Genomic DNA, 6,392 nt, shown 5'->3' with positions numbered 1-6,392 from the left:
ACAATTTTATCCCTATAACATATAAATTCATAGTTATGAATGATAAAATGGTCCAACTATCTTAGATATTGAGAAAAATATAAAAAGTTGTAGATTGTTAGAAAATCAGATTAAATTATTCATCTGGGTCAAATGTCCTGTTTGCATCTGATCCAGTTGAATGGCTATTTCTTACACATATTAAAACTTATGTAACAAGGAGCACGCTAATTGTTGTCCTTGGTGACACGAAAGATCAGATGCAAACAATATTTACAGTTTTATTTTATTTTTTTGTATTGGGGGGAGAGCTTATAACTTCGTGTCTAAAACTCACTGACCGTTCGTGCCCCCGTGTCTATGTGACATATATTAAAAATGGACGGTTCGTTAATAACTTCCGGTTCCATAAATGGCCTACACACTGTTGAAAGTAGGGGTGGCAATCGGGTCGGGTTGGCATGTCAACATACCTCAACCCGAACCCGACCCGTTTATTAAACGGGTCGGCTATGGCAAACACGAACCCGACCCGTTTAATAAACGGGTAACCCGACACGACCTGCCAACCCATTTAATAAATGGGTTGGGCCGGGTAAACGGGTTTTCAGGTTCGCGGGTCAGGTTGGCGGGTTTACAGATCGGGTTGGCAGGTAGGCGGGTTGACGGGTTGACCCACCCGCCTAACCCGTTTATTAAACGGGTCAGCCGGGTTGGCGGGTTGGCATGCCCCCAACCCGAACCCGACCTGTTTAATAAACGGGTTACGCGGGTCGACCCGTTTATTAAACGGGTTGGCTTAAGCCCAACCCGAACCCGCCTAAGAGGCGGGTTGGCGGGTCGTGTCAGAAATTGCCACCCCTAGTTGAAAGTTTGACAGCGACTACTGCTCCCTCCCGTTGTTTTCGTGCCCGTTATTTTCGCCAGTGAACGTGCCCCTCCGCTCCCATTTTGAGTAGGGGTGGCAATTTCTGACACAACCTGTCAACCCGACCCGCCAACCTACCTACCTGCCAACCCGACCCGCCAACCTGAAAACCCGTTTACCCGACCCAACCCATTTATTAAATGGGTTGGCGGGTTGTGTCGGGTTACCCGTTTATTAAACGGGTCGGGTTCGTGTTTGCCACAACCGACCCGTTTAATAAACGGGCCGGGTTCGGGTTGAGGTATGCTGACACGCCAACCCACCAACCCGACCCACCAACCCGACCCGATTGCCACCCCTAATTTTGAGGTGTCAACGGGCCTGGTTTGATGGGACCTTATCTAAACCAAACGCTATAGGATCCGGGAATGATGATAAATTAGAAGATCCGATTAAGACCTAAGGTTCAATTAATACATGGACCCAGGTATAGTTTATGAATTTTATATCAGACTCGGACTCCACTTGAGTTCCGATTAAGACCCGTAATTTTTCAATGTAAAAATGATAAAAAGTATGGTTTTACCGGGTATGGTCTGGGTTTGGTTCATAAAGTTCTTATCGGGTCTGAGTATGATTTTTCTTATAATAAACCGGATTAAACTTGAGTCCATACCCGATATCATACCCAAAAATCTGGTCCTGATTCCACCTGAATCCGAACAAAACCGGACCCGTTGACACTCCCACTCCCATGGCTGGCCCTGTTTTTCCTCTGAAAATGATAAATATCAGTCAGCCCCAAAGGAAATCATTAAATATTAAACCACTGCTGGTTGGTTATCAAGAATATCTTTCCAACGGATGGTCCGATTGGGGCTTGACTCTCGAGGCTTGCCCAAACAAGTCAATCGGTTGGGGGATGGCAATCCTGTAATTTCCTTGGAAGGGACACAAAATAGAACGGTACCCATCCGTGGGGCCCAGCTGTCCCGCGCTGAGCCAGCAGAGCCGAGGCAAAAAACTGATCCCTTATTAATTGTCAAATTGTCATGCCTTGAGTCAAAGTCCTTTCTCGTCTACAATTACAAGGATGATGGGTAGTTTCGACATAAAAGAAAAGATGTTTCCGAAGCTAACGGTCTATCGTGCCTCCACGACACTGCCTAGTTGGATAATCCAAAAATGAACCGAAAATTTCTTTTGGAGGCTTTGCTTTTACTGATATTGCAGAAAGAGTGTTATACTTTTTCAGCACCCAACTTTTCAGTGAATCTTTTGACCGAGAAAGGAGTAACCACAGTTTAACCGTGATGAGTGTTAGTGTACATTTATTAAGCCACAATTGTTCGATAGTTTTAGTAGTAAGAGAGACCATTTTTTCAATGCCAGTGGCATCGCTGCTGATGGCCTTCGATCTCAATATTTCTCGAGATGGACACTGCAACTATCAAACAGATCACTGCATGCCCAATATGCAGCGGTGCTGCATGTATAATGTGAAGGTAAAAAGCTGGGCGTTTGAGAGCTGAGTCTCAGATTGCAGAGTGCTGATGTGTGTGTCACATGCCTCACACCAAGATCCGAGCTCTCTCAAAGATTGGGTTTTAGGTTCTCCTTCTTGAAAAATGTGAAATCCCTGATTTTAAGGGAGAAAAGGAAGGGAGCCCAAGATATTTTCTTAAGAAACATGCAGTATTTTCATAAAAATGTGGGGTTTGGTTCACCATAACAGGCATCCGTTTCGCCCATCATGAGAAAATGAGCTGTATTCCCATGATCTTTCATTCAGTTCCAGTCGTCCCCAAAGTCACAACCCTCCTTGAGATTTTATTGATGCCAGTTTCTTTGACTAAATCAGATTGAATAGATGTGATCTACATCGTCCGTCTAGATATTTTTTGGTGATTAAAAAATTAACAGTTAGAAAAGCACAAAATCATGTTATTTAAAAATTGTACTTTTTCATTGAAAAAATATGATGTAATAAGAGTTGACACTTATTAAATTGACAATGATGAACAAATTTATGGGTCAGATTTGAGCAAAACAACTTGCATTAACAATATTTTGCATTGCAGGGATAACAGAGGGAGGAGTGGAGCCGAATTGTATGACCGACCTACTACTCTCTTAGTAATTTTATGACTGTATGACAAAAAAAGCTGGCGGATAAATGTAATAACTGAAATTTTCAGCAGCTCTTCCTAAAAAAATAATAAACGGAAGTTTTTTTTCCCTCAGACCGCTCTCTTGGCAGCAGAGAATTAAAGATTGAAGGAGAGAAATAAGAAGGGCGAGCGCCACCAGCGGGATTTGAGGCTTCAAACTTTAGCTCGTCTTCCAGTGGGAGTCCCTGCTTCAGCTGCATCAGATTCGGAGGTATGCTGTCGGACACTAACGAACTGGGGAAGGCATCTCGGCCGTTGGTGGTGGACCACTTCGATCGGCTTCCTGACTCCGTGCTCCTCCTCATCCTGAACAAGCTAGGCGACGTCAAGGCGCTCGGCCGCTGCTCCGCTGTCTCTAGGCGCTTCGCCTCCCTCCTCCCCCAGGTCGACTCCGTCGTCGTCCGCGTCGACTGCGTCATCTCCGGCGACAACGATGACCCCTCCACCGGCGGCGGCACCAAGCCGGGCGGCGTCCTCGCCCACCTCGCCAAGCTGCTCCTCGGCAGCATCCTCCGGCCGATCCAGGCCATCCAGCAGATGATTGGCCCCAAGCGCGTCATCCTCGCGGAGGTCTCCCATCACTCCCCCTGCGAGGTCCTCCGCTCCTTCAAGGAGCTCCGCCGGCTCCGCATCGAGCTCCCCGGCGGAGAGCTCGGCGTCGACGGCGGCGCCCTCCTCAAGTGGAAGGCCGAGTTCGGGAGCTCGCTCGAGAGCTGCGCCATCCTCGGCGCCACCTCCTTCCGCCGGTGGCCCGCTGCTGGCGACGATCTCCCCGTAGATCCCGCCATTGAAGCCGAGAGGGACCCCAATTGCGGCCCCGAGGACCAGGGAGGCATCCCTGAGTCATTTTACACGAACGGCGGGCTGAAGCTGCGCGTCGTCTGGACGATCACCTCGCTGATCGCCGCCTCCGCCCGGCATTACCTCCTCCAGCAGATCGTGGCAGAGCATCCTACGCTCGATAGCCTGGTTCTCACCGACGTCGACGGGCAGGGGATGCTCTGCATGGGGAAGGAGCAGCTCGCGAAGTTCCGGCTTGCGCCTGTGGCGCCATCGTCGTCTTCCTCCAACAGGACGCAGGTCCCGGCGTTGAACATGAAGCTGTGGTACGCCCCTCGCCTCAAGCTCGCGTCCGGGTATGTGTTGGAGGGGGCGACTCTCGTCGCCATTAGGCCGACCGACTGGCCGATCAACAAGGAGACGACGGAAGCATTTGTTGCAGGCGCGTTCGAGGAGCCCTTCAGAGAAGCCGCGAAAGCCATGGTTAAGAGGAGAACTTACCTCCTGGAGATGAACCCGTTCTGAGAGAATTCTCTTTGAAATCTCTGGGGAATTCTGATTTCGCTATGCAGAAGCAAGTGGGGAAAAGGGGAAATGATCCTGGAGTTCGGCGGAGAGAATGGTTTGAACGGGCGAAAATGATGTGGGTATTGTACATCTGTGGAATGAAGGATGGTGCCGTGCAGATCGGCGGTAAGATCATCCATCTATGGTGGTGGTGGTGGCGGTGGTGATGATGATGATGGTGAGGATATCTGTAAAATAATCTTCGATTTGTAATAAAAATTCCCTGATGTAATTTTCTTCTTTTAGTGGGTTATGAATTTTGAGTCTCACTAAAAAAATAGTGGTTTCTTTCTTCCTTCTTTTATTCTTTTTAATTCTTCCTTCGCTTGGGATTGATCCAGTGCTCAATGTGTAAAAGTGGTGTCTTGCTGCTTGTAGAAATTGCATCATGGCAGTATGCCATTGTAAAGCTGGAGTAGATCAGAGTATCTGTTAAAAACTCTCTTACTGTTGCATTTGATGTCTGATGCATTACTTGTTGCTCTAGAGTTGATATGTTTCCATCTACATCTTATTGCAGATTATTGTGGTATCCGTTTTCCTCAGTTGTCAGTAATTCTGCTTTGTATGTGCATCAGGTTTACCATTTCTTTTTAAGTTGCTTTGTTTTGGGTGTCTTCCCTGTTTGTGGCACAGGAGATTTGGATCGAAAGCGTGTAAAGGTATGGCCAGACATCTACCTGCAATACTATCGCCAATTCTTTTTTAATTATGTGGATGCATTTTAGGACTTGCTCTGTGGTTTGGTTTCTTCAACAGTTTCGTTGGCATTATCAAATGATAACTTATACGATTGTAATATTAACATGTTAACTGCATCTCTCATCTTTTGTCACAAAAAAAGCCGTTTGGCCTGGCTATTTAACAAAAACCCTAGCTGCGACCTTGTCCAAATAATTCTATTGTTCATCCCGAATAATTCTTGTTGTTGTTGTTGCCTTGTTGATCAATTCCTATCATGTCGCGCAACCGAGATTACCTTATCAAGATTCTTGGAAATCATCAGATCTTCAAAGTTTCAATTACAACCAGTTGCAACATCCACCAATTTGGGTCATGGAAACCATAGACGCACATCTCATTCTAGAGAAAATATCGGGAAGGGAGAATCTGGTGATATTTTGTAAAGACGAGTTTGTCTGTGGAAAACCTTTGGAAATAGCAGTATATATATGGAGTAATGGGTACGTGCTAAATGAAATATGCTAAATGGGGTTTTCTGCTCTTCCGGTGTTTTCTTCCCAGTTTTGGCCCCATAAATGTGTTGGGCATGGTCGATTTACGAGGAATCCACACCAGGATCATGTGTTTTCGATGAAAAAAAAGATATTTGGAGCCTAAAAATTTTACAAAGATTTTGGACCATTGATTTTTCAAACATTATAAAAACCCACCCATCTGTCGGAATCAAACACTTCAAGAGCTGATCCCTATAAAATCAAGTACATAAATCACATCTGTATGGTCAGAATTTAAAAATAAAATGAAAAAACCAGAAAAACCCATCTAGCATGTTTTATTTAGCATATTTCATTTAGCACGTACCCATTACTCTCTCTCTCTCTCCATCTATCTATCTATCTATCTATATATATATATATGAAAATATAAATAATAAGAAATTAGGCAAAATGCTTTTTTGTTGCATTAATATTGGGTTAAAAACCGATAATTTCAAAATAGGTGATATTTTGCAAATAGTGCATTTTTTGGTATGCCCTTTATAATATCGCAATAAAATCATGATACTTTCAAAATATCAGCGATGTTGGTGACTATGATGGAGGCATTGGGATCTCATGTGTAGGCCTCGTGCTAGAGCAATAATGTTTTGACCTGCATCTCTGTAAATAGAGTTGGCTGAAGCAAAGAAAATTTGATGATGCTAGTAAACTGCCACCATGCAAGATTGACCAACCCAGTAGCAGATCATTGAAATTGTAACTTAGTGAATAGCGTAATGGGTGTTCAGATTGGGCTCTGGCATTCTTCTTGGGGAGAACCAAATATGAGATGATGCTCTTTTC

At 45.2% G+C, this 6,392-nt stretch overlaps 1 pseudogene across 1 annotated transcript; it reads left to right on the top strand.

Annotated features, from left to right (window-relative positions):
- Nucleotides 1-2,938: 2,938 nt before the first annotated feature.
- On the top strand, nucleotides 2,939-4,833 carry LOC149827387 (F-box protein At5g46170 pseudogene; annotated as a pseudogene). Its single transcript, XR_016435160.1, has 2 exons — nucleotides 2,939-3,025; nucleotides 3,092-4,833. The product of XR_016435160.1 is annotated as an F-box protein At5g46170 pseudogene (transcript).
- Nucleotides 4,834-6,392: the final 1,559 nt, after the last annotated feature.

The sequence above is a fragment of the Nuphar pumila genome, chromosome 10 (genome assembly GCF_984573655.1).
Source record: "Nuphar pumila chromosome 10, dmNupPumi1.hap1.1, whole genome shotgun sequence".
Taxonomy (NCBI): Eukaryota; Viridiplantae; Streptophyta; class Magnoliopsida; order Nymphaeales; family Nymphaeaceae; genus Nuphar; species Nuphar pumila.
The sequence above is the reverse complement of the archived record's forward strand: the minus strand, read 5'-3'. Positions and strand labels throughout refer to the sequence as shown.